This window comes from Neopsephotus bourkii, unplaced genomic scaffold, assembly GCF_033783945.1.
Source record: "Neopsephotus bourkii isolate Nb327-2 ecotype Australia unplaced genomic scaffold, CSIRO-AGI_Nbou_v1 NB_1574, whole genome shotgun sequence".
Taxonomy (NCBI): domain Eukaryota; kingdom Metazoa; phylum Chordata; class Aves; order Psittaciformes; family Psittacidae; genus Neopsephotus; species Neopsephotus bourkii.
Window position 1 is genome coordinate 1,322,421 of NW_026902050.1, and position 16,454 is coordinate 1,338,874.

At 37.6% G+C, this 16,454-nt stretch overlaps 1 long non-coding RNA gene across 3 annotated transcripts; it reads right to left on the reverse strand.

Moving 5' to 3' along the window:
- Positions 1-2,619: 2,619 nt before the first annotated feature.
- On the reverse strand, positions 2,620-9,279 carry LOC133222098 (uncharacterized). 3 transcript variants are annotated; one of them, XR_009728193.1, is made up of 4 exons: positions 7,325-9,279; positions 5,120-5,302; positions 4,355-4,485; positions 2,620-3,670 (listed from the first exon to the last, which is right to left on the reverse strand). It is a non-coding gene; the product is annotated as an uncharacterized LOC133222098 (long non-coding RNA). The 3 variants fall into 3 exon arrangements; XR_009728192.1 differs by lacking the exon at positions 7,325-9,279 and having other exon boundaries at positions 2,620-3,471; positions 5,120-5,381; XR_009728191.1 differs by lacking the exon at positions 7,325-9,279 and having other exon boundaries at positions 5,120-5,381.
- Positions 9,280-16,454: the final 7,175 nt, after the last annotated feature.

Genomic DNA, 16,454 nt, shown 5'->3' on the forward strand with positions numbered 1-16,454 from the left:
ATCATAAAATCAACAGACTCCCTGAGATAAAAATAATGACCAAGCACTTCAAGCCTGTAACACACTGAAGATCATTTAAAATGAACTTGGCAAAGCAGAATACACAGAACAGTCATTTGCAAACACCATACCATGCTCAGATCACAGAACCATTCTATATAACCTCAGTGATTTCAGGATTTGTTTTATGATAGGACACATAATGAATTTCCAACTGCACTCTCAAATCAGACCCCAGTACAATCTCTATTTACAAGCTGGAAACCTTTCTTTTTTTTTTTTTTTTTTAGTTTCTTATCAAAACCTAGCTCCCTGCCTAAGACACTATTGCAATTAGGGTCTTTTTAATTATTTCTTTTCCCACCACTCAAGAGTAAGCAGTGTCTTTGGACACTAGTTTTCCTCCATAATATCACTGTCAACACGAGCAACTCAAGTCACTGCAGTAGCATGCCTCCAGGCGTTCACTAGTTTAACCAAAAGAAACATCTGACCTTGAGAAAATTAGGTGGTCCAGGTCATTCTCTCCCAAACTATTTTGAAATGTTTGTTGAACATACTAGATGCAACACAAGGATACTGCTAGACTCTGACAATAATAACTTTGAGAAAGATATAAACTTCATACATGAATCTCAGTTTTGTCTCTGGAATGTTAGAGAAAAAGCATTCTGAGGACACATTATCCTGTAACTAATGATGGTAGAGATATGTTACTTCCTTCAGAAGCAAGTGCTTCTGGTTCCTCCTAATCTGTGGGCTAAATGGACCACATGTGAAAAGGAAATAAAATGGATGCTCGTATGCACCACCATTTTCATTTATGAACCTAACAAGAAAATGACTCTGTAAAATTACATTCTTCCAATTGACATCTAATACTTTTCACTAGTTTTTGCACAGTCCAAATTTAAGACCAGCTGATGTCCAGATGTCCCACAGATTTATTACCACCAGACAGGAGAAGGAACAAGGTCCATTTTTATGCCTTCTACTTCTGCAGACAAATGTTGGACAGAAGAAGCAAGAAAAAAGCAGGACCATGACAAAAATATACCCATGCTTTGGCTACCAAAACTGGCTGACTATATTAACAGGAAGGTTTTTCTTCCCCTCAAGTGGAGCAGCAAAGCGACACATTCTTCAGTCTGCCAGGACACCTAGTAGGGTTTCTGCGTTTTGAGACATGATTCCTTGAGGCAATATGACTGAAGAGATGCGGCTCCCTCCAGTGCAGGATTCTGCTTAAATGCAACACTGAGCCCTGGAAAAAGATATTAACTCATTCCTCATTTGAGCTGCCAAATGTACCAGGAATACCTGGCAGCAGCTCCCTGCCATGCTGCCAGCCATTCTAGGTACACAGCTGGCTATTTCAGTGATTTCAGAAGAACTCAGAGGATTTGCAGCACAGCAGCAACAGCAGCAGAGGAACGAAAGCAACATTTGATTTCTTTGCACAAATGTCTATCCCAGAGTGGAGTTAAACCCATTCAGGCACAAACCTCTAGAATTAACTAATGTCCTGCATGGCCCAAATCCAGGCTCAACTTCCTCTCTATAAATCAGACAATTAAACAGCCGATACCAAGCAATTTCCTCTCCTATTCTCAGAATGTTTTATGTTCATGTCACAAGCAATCCTGCAAAACCTCGATAGGTATATTCATTATTTATGATGTGCCATAATTATTTTGTGTACTTATAGACTAGCCTGCAGGAGGCAGTGTCATGTGTGGAAAGCAGAACTTATCAATGCTAATGATATTTTGCAGAGGATTTTGAAAAACTGTGTTTCTCTCAAATGCAAAATGGCAAGAAGTTTAGTAAAAACACCTGGTCTAGAATAAGACTGGGAAAGGGTGCCATTAGTTTTGAAGCATGAGTTTTTACCCTCAAAATTTTTCCCTCCAAATAAAAACTGCAGGCCTTCTTTATCTTCTACATAGATGGTGTTCAATGCACTGGCATTTCTTAACAGCAAGATATTTAAGTAGAAGCAAGTGCCCACCTTCAGGCTGAAGCTAGCTGCCACCCACTGGTAGCATATAAACAGCCTGCTTTTTAATGTTAAAAAAAAAGTGATAAATCTGGATGGAGAGATCGCTTTGCATTTTTATTAATGCAATTTAGGTGAGTAAAAAATCAGGAAAGTGGCTGGTATTTATACAAACAGCATCATTCTTACTGGTGTATATAGGCCCAGTGACCAAGTAACAAATATTATGATCCAGCAGTGTAAAGAAGGAAGAGGGCTTCAGACAACATTGCACCCTACGGTTACAAGTAGAAATGGTGCACATCAGGAAACTGGTGGTACCAGTAAGGTTACAAATATAAACACTCAGCTCTGAACTGCCTTTGTGAAGAGACAGATGATAAAACAGACATTCAGCAGAGGCTCTTCACAGAATGCCAGAGTTTGATCTGACTTTTTTTTTTTAAGTCTGTTAATTTGTGTTTATCAGCACAATGAAAGGTTGGGCACGGAAAGATACAACTTAAAAGCTAAAACTGGACTGTCTGCATTTCATTCTCTTTTTATTAACCATTAGCAAGTATTCTGCACAGACACAGCCCATGAAAGTAATAATAGAGAAATTAATTAGAATACTGTATTTCAATCATGGGATTTTCTTGACATTTTATACCAAAGGAATGCGCTCAAGCAGTTTGCAGTTGACAGCAACGCCATGAAATTGCACTACAGCCTTGATAATTATCCTCTTCATTATTTTTATAATATATAAAGAGATAAAGTACTGCATTCTCCTCTCATTTTATAATAGTATGCAGGATAATAGAAGCAGCTGAAGGAGGATGTTTGTCTTACAATGCTACAGTTTAAATCTAGTGACAAGGAAAGAAGTATCACATTAATGATGCACAGAGAAGAGCACTACAAGCATCCATCCTTTATATAATTATTCTACACAAACTGTAAACATATGGGATAAATAATATACCCCAAACTTTTTCACTTCCTCTCTTTCCTTAATATTCAAGAAATGTCAATGACAACTCATCAGAAGGAAAAAATAATTTAATCTCATTTACATTAATTTCCTTCTTCATAAAATGCTAGTGTCATCAAAGCTTACAAAAAGATTTATGATACAGAAAGAATTGGTCATTTCTTTTATACAACAGTGTAAAGCACTTCTGTGCTACATAAGCCCAGAAAATTAATAGAAGTGAAGAGTCCTTTTGGCACCAGATGGAGACACTGAAGAAGTAAAGGTCTTACCAAATGTTAAGGTTAACTTTTATTAGGGAGAGTAGCAGTAAAGCAGTACAATTCCATTATTTTAGATTTAGGCAAAATATTTTAGACAATATTCAGAAAATTTAGGTAGGGAAGACACAGTTACATGACAAACCTGTACAAAAAGATAAGAAGTTACTGTTTCCCTGTCTACCACAGTGTCAGCTCAATGTGGTATATGAACAACAGAAGTCAGCTCCAGATGGCTACAAAAGAAGTCAGTCTGTTACCTTAGTAAAGCGAACTGCAAAATCAGGATAACCTCAGGAACAGCACCTTTGCAGGTAGTTTCAGCAGAACCTGCCAAATTAAGACTGCAGAGATATGAAGCACTTAAAGCGTCTGTGGAGAACCATAACCTCCTGTCTCTGAGTATGAAGTCAGGAAATTCTCTTGGTGCAACCCCTACAAAAAGCAAAATTTATTTAATCCAGGCAACATCAGCTCCTCAGTTTCAATTAACTTATCATAATAACATGATGATACATGCTTCCTTCTGCAGATTGCCTGGCTCCAGCAGAGGAGCTGGATTTTTAATTCGGCAACATACCTGTAGAATGTCTTTCTGTGGTCATTATAAGTAACATCCAGAAAAGGAAGATGGCTTGTGCATAAACTGAAAATCCATGAGTAACTTTCTAATTTATTTTTATCTCACAAGAGGAATGTGAGAGCATGATATCACGAGTCTTAATAGAAGTGTTGCAGCAACAAATTACAGACTTGGATCATAATTTGCCACAGTGTAATGACATTAACTTCAGGGTGTCTTATTGAGGCTGGTTTTTTTTATTTGCCTTATGACACACGTGTAGGTATTCCATGCCATTTATATCAGTCAGTTTCCCAGAAGTTTTGCCATACTTAAGCTTTACTTAATGGATCTGTTAAAACTTTGCGGGATAAAACAATAAACTGAGCCATAAATATTTGGCTGTTTGCCCAGGTATTGGATGAATGATAAACATACCTTTCTGCATTTGAAAGCCATGTATTCCTTTAAATATACCTGACACCTCAAAGTGTTTCAACAACGCAATCATTCTGCAATATTTTTTGCTAAACCTACAGCTTCAGTCATTCACTCACCAGTCCCTGTGTCACGCAGCCAAGCTGACTCTGTAGTTTCCTGGAAACATGGACTTTTTGAGACAATGCCTCTTCTGCATTGCTTGCCTCTAGAGCACAGGAATACAAAACATGGGGTAGGCAGGATGGGCCTGCAAAACATACCATGCATCTCAACCTGTGCATCCACAGCACTGCTAGTGCATTCTCTGCAAATATCCCCCACACACAACAGATCTGAAGCTTCCTTACTTTAAAAGATTCACTGTGCATGTGATGTAGGGACAATCCACATGTGCCGTGAGCACAGAATTGTCACATCTCTTGTGCACACACGGATCAGCTCCATGTTAACAGCACGTTTCTGAGACAATGAACTTTGCAGTCTTTGCCAGTGACAATGGAAGACAGACTTAAACATATCTAAAGTCAACCTTATCACTAGGGGAAAATAATTCTCTGCTCTAAAACACACTATGGTTATTTAAGAATGTTCAATTCAACCACATATGTACCCCAGTCAGTTATTTTCATTGTTTCTCAGTTAATCAGAGCAGACTACATTTTAGGGCATGGAAAGAATAAGGCAATACTAGCTTTTCATCCTAAAAGCCAAAAGGCCTGCATTAACATATGTGCAAAGAGAGAAGAGTTAAAAAAATGGGGGGGGGGGGGGAGTGGGTAGGGAGAGGATCTGTCAGATCTTTGAAGTAACCCAAGGTCAAAAGTTTCCTCTTAACAATATATGAGCAATGTGAACTTACCCTACCCAGGAAGCCACCTTACAAGGTAAACACTTTCAGAAGACAAGTCCTTGGAACTCTTCATAGTGTCAAAGGTTGAAATGAGCAAAGTGGCAGCTGGTTTGAGGCATCTCTCCTTTGAAATGTCCAACTTCCTTAATTTTCAAAGATATTTTGCAGATAATGCCAATGAAAGCCCTTGGTATATACAAAAAGAGCCTGCATCCTTGGAATAGATAAAGGGAGTCAAGTCAAACCTCTAGGAAAAGAAAAAAACAACACAAACCACCACCTCTCCCCTTCTCCCCCCCAAAAAGTCAGATACTTGCAAAAAATTAATGTATCCAAAAAATGTCAGCTATTAAAATTCCCCATTAGAACAGAATCGGAGAGTGTTTTAAGACCTTTCCGCCCATCAGGTGTTCATTATTTGCCGCTGCTGAATTGCCAGAGCAGCTTCCATGAACTTGCTAGTGCTATGCCTGCTCACATCACCTTCCAAGCAGTTTATGCTGATGCTAAGTTTTTGCTGAAGCTGACAGTGGGTGCTCACACAAATCTTTTTCTCAATTTAGGAAAAGAGTTCATGATGGTTACCTGGAAGTATCCAAGACATCCTCCTGTTAAAAATTGCAGAATTTTGTTGCCTTTCTGCATACACTTAAGAAAATTCAGATTTATGAGAACAACAGTATAACACCATTCCAACCAGTTGTCACGTAAATATGCATAAATTGTTTTAATTTGCTCCAAAGTTATTATTTTCACTTTTTTTTATCACTAATCCAATGGGATATTAAGCACATGAAAAGTTTAAGTACACTGATAGGACCTTCAAATCAGGCCTAGTCACATTGATAATACAGCTTCACACTGACTTAAATACCTAAAATAGTACCTACAATTAGAAAAGAAACAAAGAGGGGATGTTTCTAAAAATGAGAGCTTGAAGGGACATAAAGAAACAGCAGACAGACGATCAGATTTCTTCCTAGAGAGGCACTGCTGCAACAGCGTTGTTTCTTCAAAGAGGTAGCCCCTCAACAACATAAAAATATACAGTTTTTCAAACACAGTGAAATATTTTCTAATATGAACATCCTAAAAAGAGGAAATCAATAAATGGCATGAAAAACTTCAAAGACGGGCCTCCTGTCAATGACAGAGGTTCTTCAGCGATGTAAAGTCTTTGAAGAAGGACTCCCAGTGCTGGGAAACCTTTGAAGTGACAGAAAGCAGACATTTATAATTACAGAAAGGTGCGGTGTCCAGCAGAGATAGTAAAAAGATATAACTGGGGTATGTGTGGGGGAGGTTGAGCGGTGACTTGGGCCCTGAGTGACCCTGTTCACTTGAAGCCTAAGAGCCTGCAAGGTCAACTCTATATCCATATGAAAGAGACAATTTGTGAAATGGAGATGTGGGTAGGGCTTAGAAACCAAATTACTGCAGCTTTCACACTTCTAGCATATGTTTATTAAACAAGGCATCTCTCTCTTTCCTCACTACCCCAGATTCCAGCACACACATAATCACACAGCCCGTTTTCACTTTGCAGCCTATAATTCCCCTGAGGGGATAGTTAGGGTTGTTATGTCCATTGGCTTGGAAGCTGGCTTGTACTATGAAGTACAGTAGCCCAGCTTTACAGATATTAATCTGTGTTTTTCATTCCTTCCCGAAATTCTTTCTTCCCTCTTCTCCCATACTCCCTGGCTATTTTTTGGAAAGTGACATAGAAATCCAGAGAAGTGAAAAATTATATTCTGGAAGAAAACTCAACTGTCTGGATGCTGGAGTTCTTTGAATTCTTGGCTACTTGAAAGGAAAAATGTGAAAGTTTAATTTACAGAAATAGATTTTTGGTTTCCTCTCAGACTACAAGGTAAGTCTCTGATGTGTTTTTTGAGCAAACAGGGTCTGCCCATGCTCTGAGCAGTCTGAAAGCAGAAGCCATTTTAGCATGGTATTCAGCTCACACTTTGCCCAGCTAGTTAGGCAGAGTTAACAGCCCATGCTTGTCCCTGCCTTTCATATCTCTACAGTTCCGGGTTGTCCTAAAGCACAAGTCTCTTGCTTCTCTCCCAAAGATCACACAACTACATCCAAAATATTGATTTTTAACTTCTACCCTGTGCCATACAAGAAATATAACATTTACAGAAAAACATCATCATCTGATACCAGCCAAGACTTTCTGGGAAGCTGAAATGAAAGACAAGCAAGCAAATCAGCAGATACTGCTCACCTCACCACTCAGTTGGTCTTTCTTGTATGGATGGGCCAGGATCTGGAAGCAGGACTGCTCACAGTGGGCTGAAATGGGTCCTCCAGTCAAGAGGTCTATATTCTGCTTTGGTGTGAGGACACTAGAGCATCCTGTTTCTCAATGGCCTATAGCTCCACCTGTAAGCCTCGGATCTATACACGTCGTAGGCAGGAAGAAAATGAACTATCAAAAAGCGAAAACCAGCTCTTTTTTCCCTTGAGCTTCTCTGCAGGCTTGCATAGCTGAATACTTCCAAGGGAAAGTTGGCAGAAGATGGCATCCTTTTAACAGTGAAATAAACACATGAATGATAATGCTTGGTAAATTTTACATGGGATTTGGCATCCACAGATCTTAAATCCAGAGACTAACCCAGGTTATGAAAAAAAAAAAAAAAGAGGTCCTGGACAGAAATTCAAGCTGTCTCTGTAGAAAACTTCAAAGTTTTAGCAGAAACAACAACATTTATTACTTCAGGAAATTCAGAGTAGACAGCATTGAGTCTATTTTTGTCTTTAGATAACCTTCAGTCCTAGGTTAAGGTCAGAACTAGAGAAAATAATACCAAAGTCCAATGCAGTCTTTAGAGAATTGCTGAAGCTTATTTTGTTGAACTCTTCTTTTGCTGGCCAGACAGCAACCATGTAATTAGGATAACTATGCAATAGTGTTTTTAAAGGAGTGCTACAGTGAAAAACTCAAACTACAGTACATATAAAATCACTGTATTTGTTTTCCCATGCATTAACAATTTAGTTTTTCTTCTGTTCAAGAGGCTGGCCTGAAGGGAATAAGGGAAAGAAAATCACAAAGATTACTACCTTTTTATAACTATCTTTCTAAAAGTTATGGCATTGGCTACATGAGGTGTGTAGTAAAAAGGAAAAAAAAATCCTAAATACTAATGGAGAGACTGTATGGAAACACAAAAGCAATTAGCATGCAGGCGAAATTTTTAAGAGTAGCGATGAAACTAAGTATTGTTACCAGAAGATGTTTACTACTTAAAATATCTTTCAGGTCTTTCAAAATATTGCTTGAAGGATTTGGCATGACAAAGAAAGCAGATGTCGGATAACATATAACACATCAAGAAAACAATAATATATTCTGAGCTTGAGTCCTGCTCGTGATATGGGACAAAAATATGCCTGGGCAAAGTGGAAAAAGCTTTTAAATAAAACAAAGCCAAAACAAATTTAGATGTCATTTTTGAAGTACCTACATACCATGTAAATTTGTGCTACAAAAAGTTAGGCAACAGGATGAACTCAGCCAAAACTGAGATTACCTTATATACAACAGATAGTGGAAATTGTTTTGTGATGTGTAGTATTTGCTAGCTGCATAATATGCACTGATAGGATTCAGAACATCTGTATGGTACATAGTGCTGTCTATACCATAGCTGTTTAACACCAATGCTTTCTTAAAATAAGCACCCTAAATCCAGAACAGGACACCATTACGAAAAGGAGGGTGCACATATAAAGACCTTTCCAAATTTCCAACCAAACTGAGAAGCAAGGATACTTTCTTCATGGCTGTTGTATGATAAACCTTTTCAATGCTTAGCAAGATCATGTTCATTGTGTTCTGGCAGGTGATATGATATGTACAGATCTGCACCCATTAACATACCCGCCTTTTCTCTTATTCATCCATGTTATTAGAATCCCTTAGGAGTCACATACCAGTTTTTCCTTACTCTCACATCCTGGATTATTGGCTATTTCTGTAGCCAGTTAAGCACAGCTCAGACTACTAAAAGCAGTGGCTTTACCCCTGGGTAGAATGAGGACATGTTCTCTGATGATGATTTGATTTCCAGCAGCAGTACACCTTGGACAACAGCACAAGATCAGAGATTATTGTACCACCACAGCCATTTGGGTAATGCCTCACACATGAGACCAGAGGAAAACAAAATTATGCTTAGTGCACTAATTATATTACAGGGACATCCTCATGACATAGCAAAAAAATGGATCTAAGTGACCATCATCCAAGGAGGAATCAGTAGTGAGGCTTAAAAATGTGGTCCAAAACACCCTGAACTTAATAAAGTATTTCTGGCAATTGGAAAGTTTTCAGGACTCAATTCAGGGGCAGACAACTGTTATCACTTGACTGACAGGTAACAGAATCTTGAACATCAGGCTCAGTTGGCCAATAGGATGTGCTACATTAGTCATGCATTTCAGAGAAAAAAATGGTCACATCTGGCCATAGTCTAAGCATCAGCAGAAACAGTAGTACAGAATGACCCAAAGTTATATGCCTTGCTGATATTCCAGGTTTTTAATGTAGATGATAATAAGTTCAGTGAGCTTGCCAAGATGTCATCTCTGGCATATTCCTTTTTGCTGTTCTTTCTTAAGATTTTGCCTGAGAACACAAGAATCAGATTTATGAAAAATGTATGTTGTTGTCAAGTACATACAAGTAATTTCTGTGAAGTGTTAACTAAGAAGGACTTATCTGCCAAAATTTAAGTATATGCTTGTTTTTAAGCACTTTTATTTTAATTCTTCTGTGGGAATCATCAAAATATTATAATGAATTGCTTAAAATTTAAACTTCAAATATAATAAACTAACCTGATATAGGAATAATGTTGAGAACTCAGTAATTTTTCTTACACCCATTGAATTTCAGGCACCTCTCAAGTTTCCAAATACCCTTCAGATTCAGGAGATATCTCACACAAAAAAAAACCCTAACAACCAGAACAAAATAATAGACTTTTAATTTTTTTTTTAGCTGTCAATCAAAATACATTGCTTACTTCATTAAGGAGCCTATTCCAAGCATTCAGAAGCTACACATAATGAAAACTTAATATGCTGTATTAGCAGCTGACAGTATAAATGTACAAAACCCAGACATTATGAAACGCCTCCAAAATACTCAACCATTGTATTCAGTTCTATTGAGCAAGGTGGATGTACAGTTTCCATAATACCTTATTTTTTTTCCAATATTGACAAAAAAGAAGGGCATGGATCAGACCTATAGTACTCTTTATGCAACAAGATGCAAACAACAGAGAATCTCTTATCCTTAGCCTTATCCTACAAAAGGTGATGCATGTGTGAAACCCAAAGTCGGTAACTGTGAAACTAATTTTGTCAATATCAGTAGGATTAAATCTACTTTTGAGTATCAACCTGATAGAGGAAATATAACAGAAAAGAGAGGATAAAAGTCACCACTGAACAGAAAATGTTGATCAGTTTAGCATCATCTTTCTTAGGAATGTTTCTGGCTACAGTTTGTGGGTCCTTTGTGAAAGAAGACTGAGTACTTGAAATGAAAAGCAGTGGACGAGAGTAAGGCTTCAAAGATCACAGCATTAAGATTTCTAGGGCTTTCCAGACATCAAGTATGAAATGGATATTCAGCTATTTAGCAGTGAAAAGCAGCAAAGTAAAAGCCTCTCACTTGAACAAGAAACTCTGGGCAAGGAGCAAAACAACTTGGCTAGTGGTTGGGGTATGGACTAAATTAGGCTTTAGAGAAAGTACATTTGAGGCTTGTCTCTAGCATGTTGATTTTTGCAGGTTATTTAGGACTCAGTTCCACTCCCTAAAAAACGCTCTGTCTCCAACACATGGAGATAGTGGATATGATATCCAATACGCAAATACCAGAACTTCCTGGAATAGCCTCTTGAGGCCAGCAGAAAATAATAAGGCTCCTTAAGTGGCCGTAGACTGCTATATGGAGGCAACTGAATGATCCTGCACCTCATGGTATGTAGGGCTTCAGCTCTGAAGTGCAATCCAGAAAACCCCTCCCAGTCTCTGAAAGCCCTGATGTGTTTTATCTGCAAGTTTCCCAGACACACCTTAAAACAATCCTGGGCAGGTCAGTGCTTTGGTTTAGGATCAATGGATTAGAGAGTTCCCTCAAAAACATGGGGAATGAGGCTCACTGTCATTCCTTAAGAAGACAGATCGGTAGCCACTGTGTTTATGCAGAGGCTGGAGGTAAGTAACTTTTCCTTCTGAAGTAAAACAAAGCCCAGTGAAATATCCTAGCCACCGGAATTGTTTTGAATTAAGTGCCATCCATCCACAGACGTCAAAGTCCTCTTATATGCTTTTATGGAAAGTACCGGTGCCTCGGACATCAGTCTCTGGTGATTCTCAACCTCCAGGTCACCTAAACTGTGCTGCTCCCTGAGCAACTAGTCCACTCATTAGCCAGACTTGCTCCACCCTGACTGCAGGGTCACCTTTCCCTCCAAAACTAGAGTGCAGCCACCAAATGCAAAATCTTGAAACCCTCATCACACATGAGTCAGATCACAGACCAGGTGTGCACTTATGTCCCGCAGTTCAGATAACTTCTTATGCTCATACTGTGTCTCAGTGATGGCAATGACTGCCCTTCCTCAGGCATGTTGGGGTGGATACAGACCCTAACAATTAGGAAGTTTTAGCTACTGTGATGAGAAGGGCTGTCTGTAACTCAAGGCAAAATGAATTCAATTCCCACAGCTGCTAAATAACAAAGAATTCAGAGATACCACTCCTTCACTTTGAAGGATAGCAGGATACAGAACAGGAAGGGGAAAAGGTGAGCTTCATCTTAAAAGGATAGCTATTTAGAATCTCCCCTCTGTTATTTTTTTCTGAAGAGAAACTACATGGTCCAAAAAGCCACAGGGAAAAAGAAAAGCAACAAGGGAGCAGAAGATTGTTTTTACTTCAGTATGCTCTAGATTCCTTGCAAATACCAGATATGGTATGTTGCAGGAAAACTGAGCATCTAGCTGGAGCCCTCCTGCAGAAATCAAGACCTGAAGTGCATAGGTCTTTGACCTTACCTGATTGTGAAGGGTATTTTTCTTCGCTCTTTTGCAAACTCTGTAATCTCAATTTCAGTGGGAGTATCAGCCTAAATTCAAAGCACAAAATTCAGATATCTCTGAGCTGTTTGCTTTCTTTTGTATTTTTCTATCAATATTATAATACGATGTGTACAGAGAGTAAATTTCAGGGGGTTTGGAATTAATCTAGTCAAATTGTTATTGTTTGGAGAGCATGCATTTTTCTAAGGATCACCTACCTCTTGTATCCATAAACTATGCACAGTATGGTGTGTTGGATAACATCAAAGGAAGCAGACCATTTTCAGTAATATATTGTATTCCGTAAATCAGCTTGAAAGGTATTTTTCAGCTCATTTTGATTTTTATGCTTTCTTTTTCCTGCTGCTTGATGCAAAACTGACAAAGTAAAGCTGACAATAAGCTGCAGAGAGATGCAAGCTTCCTAGTACGGAAGAGTAAACATTTCTCTTAACAGATGGAGTCATTTTCACTTTCATTACCATTAACAAACTTCAAAACTCTATGCCAGTAGAGGAGCCAATAAGCTAGCAGTGTACTCCTGGATGATGCTTTACAGCTATATTTTTACAGATACTTGTATATTATCTCTTGAAGATCACGTAAGTTAAGACAGTATCAGCTGCACAGATTGGGCATTCTTGAGGCCTGCAGTCCAAGACTTTGAGCAGGACTGCAGCAACTGGACTGTGAACCGTAAGACAGACTACTCTCTTGAGTCACTAAATATTTATTATTCAAAAGCCAGAATTTTCCACTCCACAGCAACACTGGACTGCAGTTACTGCCTCCTCTCTAGCACAAAACAGCTGCATTTTCTACATAGAATACAGGTGACATTAAGAAAGCAAACTTCTAGGTTGAAGATGGAGCAGTAATGCAAGGAAGACCACGCCTGGAGGGAAGTGAGGCCTGGGGGAGCAAATACTTGAGGAAGACCTGATACCCAAATTGGAAAAGCTATACAGCTAATTTTTTTTTGCAAAGAAGGACAAGCAGAATCCATTCTTCTTTGTCCCAGTCTTCATGAATCTTCCCCATATAAACCATCCCTGCCTTTTTCACAGCACAAAGAGAAGGTTGTAATTCTCAGCCCATAATCTATTGCTAGTAATGTATATGTTATTGAAAGCAGCATCACACAGTGATGAAATAATTCTTTCAATTAGGAAAATTACTGTAAATATATTTTTTTTGGCTCTCCAGTCTTTTTCTGTCTACAATATGCTTTTTTTTCTTCCTCCTGTATAATAACATCTAGCATTTGGAGAATCTAGTATTACAAAAACTATTTTTGAGAAGAATACACATTATGAACCACAAGGTTTTAAAATGTCAAATGCATTTCCAGCTTCATTGAAACTGAAACTGGCCCAAATTTAGATATAAAAGCTCCTTGTACATTTTTTCCCTTTAAATTTTCTCTCTATTATTTTATACAGTCAGGTAGTTGACTGTAAATTGTAAACATGGGTAAAGCCTGCAGAGATCCTTTTATAAAGAGTTGAAAAAGCCGTTTAAGATTTAAGCCCCTGGATTATTAATTTACTTCAGCATTTGTGAGCTGTAAAACTGTATCTATAGCATTTTGTTTTCCTGTTTAACTTGTAGACCCTACTTATCATAAAAAGATTTTTCTTTCTTTCCACAATAACTTTGTGCTCCACATCTTTTAACTACAAACTAATTTGTAAGAACATTTTGTTTGGCTGAAATGGGCAGTTATTTAATTTTCTTTTTGCTTTTTTAATGTATCAGCAGAATCAGTTAGATGCTGCAAATGAGTAAGGAATAATACCCAGAGAAAATTACAGAAATAAAGAGTAAATAACTCAGTGTTAAAGAAGAATTAATATAATGGGATCACTCAGAAACTATCAGGATCATTAATGAAATTAAAGTATAACCTATAGTAATTTAAAAATTCAGTTAAAGGCTACATTTAAAATTACTAAATGTCAGGGGAAAACATTTAAATTATGAAAATTATTGTAAAGCTTTGACTGGAACATACCCATTTACACAAGCCTAAAGTCACCCATTGAGTATATATGCATTGATACTCACACTGTGTTATTGAGCAGAAAATTACTAATGGAAATGGCTTAGTTCCATTTACTTTAAAATATAGTTACAATACAAATAAAGCTACAAATACAGTTTTGCTGCATTTCTTGTATAGTTCCATTTGAATTTTATAATAATTACTTTTAAATTAATTTGATTTTTAAAAATATATATACGCTTGTACTTAATTGGGAGATTTACTGATAACATGTAGGGTGGTGAGGGGGAGAAAGCAGCATATCATGGACAAGGTTGAGTTACTGCTGGGTTCTTTGAGTGCTTGTCCATCCTGCGTCATGTACTTACACCCACACCCCACCCCTCCCACAATATAAACACCTACAAAGCATGTGCAAACACAACTATCTCTGATTCACTGACCAAGTTTCTTGCGCAAATCCAGCAAAATTTTCAAACATAATGTTTACAACTAACAAAGATTTTGTGACCATACTCTAAAAGGAGGTTGGCAAATAGTTAAACTCTGAGAAGGACGCCTGGAAAATCTGCCGCCAGTGAGAGACTAAAGCAGCTGAAGATAGCTGAAGATATGATTAATATATGTGAGGATCACAAGGTGGCATCTCAAAACCATGGATGTCTTGACTGATCTTCAGTGGAGAGGAGACAGGATTTTACCCACAGTTTATGGGAGTTAAGGAAGAAAAGTGTGTAGGCAGAAGTAGCACTGGTTATTTGATATGAGTCATTGAATAGCCCAATCTACAGAATCTTTCTTTATCTAATAACTGAAGGATTTCCTAGCCACTTGGAGTCTATTGATCAAGTTTGGGTGTTTTCGCTAGGCTCGTACAGTTTAACTGAAACCAGTGTATCTAGGGGAGAAAGTAGGCCATGTTCTAGGAACCGGTTATGCAGAAACTAAGCAAATTTTCTCAATAATTTCTTTGAGAGTCCAATTCTGACAATTAATTCATATTGTAGGAAGTTCTTGTGCTTCACTGACACTAAGTCCTGGAAATGCTACTGGTAGATCCACTTTCTTTCCCACTGGCCCCATGTATTCCCTATTTATGTTTTTATTATTGCCCCATGTATTTCCTTTTTGATCCTATTTGTCCTGAGCACAAGGGCAAGTGTGGGAGAACTGAAATTGGCAGAAAAGGAGTTGAAAAGACAACATTCCTCAATTTTTTTAATAAAATCAGCCCAATGAGGGCAATAACTTAAATAATCCCTTTGTGTACCTATAACAAACGGTAATTGCTGTCAATGACAACCTTCTGCCCATCTCCAGAGTTCTACAGCAATTGCTAAGATACCAAAAACCAGTTGATAAAATCAGAAAATGTGTTAAATTTGAAGTAGGTTGTTGACCTTAATGGAGTTATTCCAAAGTTAGAAAAGCAAAACCACAGGGAGAAACCAGATATACACAAAAGATGACTCTAAATAATATCTTTTAGATGTCTGCATAGACTCTCTAAAGCCTCTTCAAATATAATCAAATGAATACTGCTGGTCAATCACAGCACTATTAAAACATACAATCAGAATGGTCATGGTGTCTCAAATAAAATAGATTTTGTCCAGTTTGAGAAAAGAAACATTTTGGGAGTGAAACAAGAGTTAAGAGGGGCTTTGTCTGGGGTAGGGAGGGAAAGCTTGTTTTTTCAGGCGACCTCATGATTTATTTCCAAATCTGGAACAGTCTGTTCTTTTATTTAAAAACAAACTGGAAAAAATTGTGGCTTTAAAACCAAAAACAAATCTGCAAAAAGACTTTGTTGAGTGTATTTCTACTTGAGATGATCAAACTGTAGGTTTTCATTTCAAGTATTTATTGGTTCTCTTACAGCTACTATATTCAATTATACTTAATGTATTTTAAAGATACATAAAAACTGTGGAACAGAGGAAAGAAAGAATTAGAAAGTACATTATCCCATTACAGGTCTTCCTGTCAAAAAATGTTTGCTGTCCAGGGAAATCTAAAACTTAGATTCTTTGATGGCAATTTAAAGAAAATAAAAGTAGTTATTGACACAAACACACATAGAAACATATGAGAGGAATCATTTATATAAATATATATATCATATATATGTATGAGATGAATCAATAATTTCCCCTAGTAATTTAGTGATATCAACTACTGAGTTATTTTGACTGTCTGTTAGTGAGGATGTGACCTTCCCCAGTTCCTTTAGAATTTTACACATA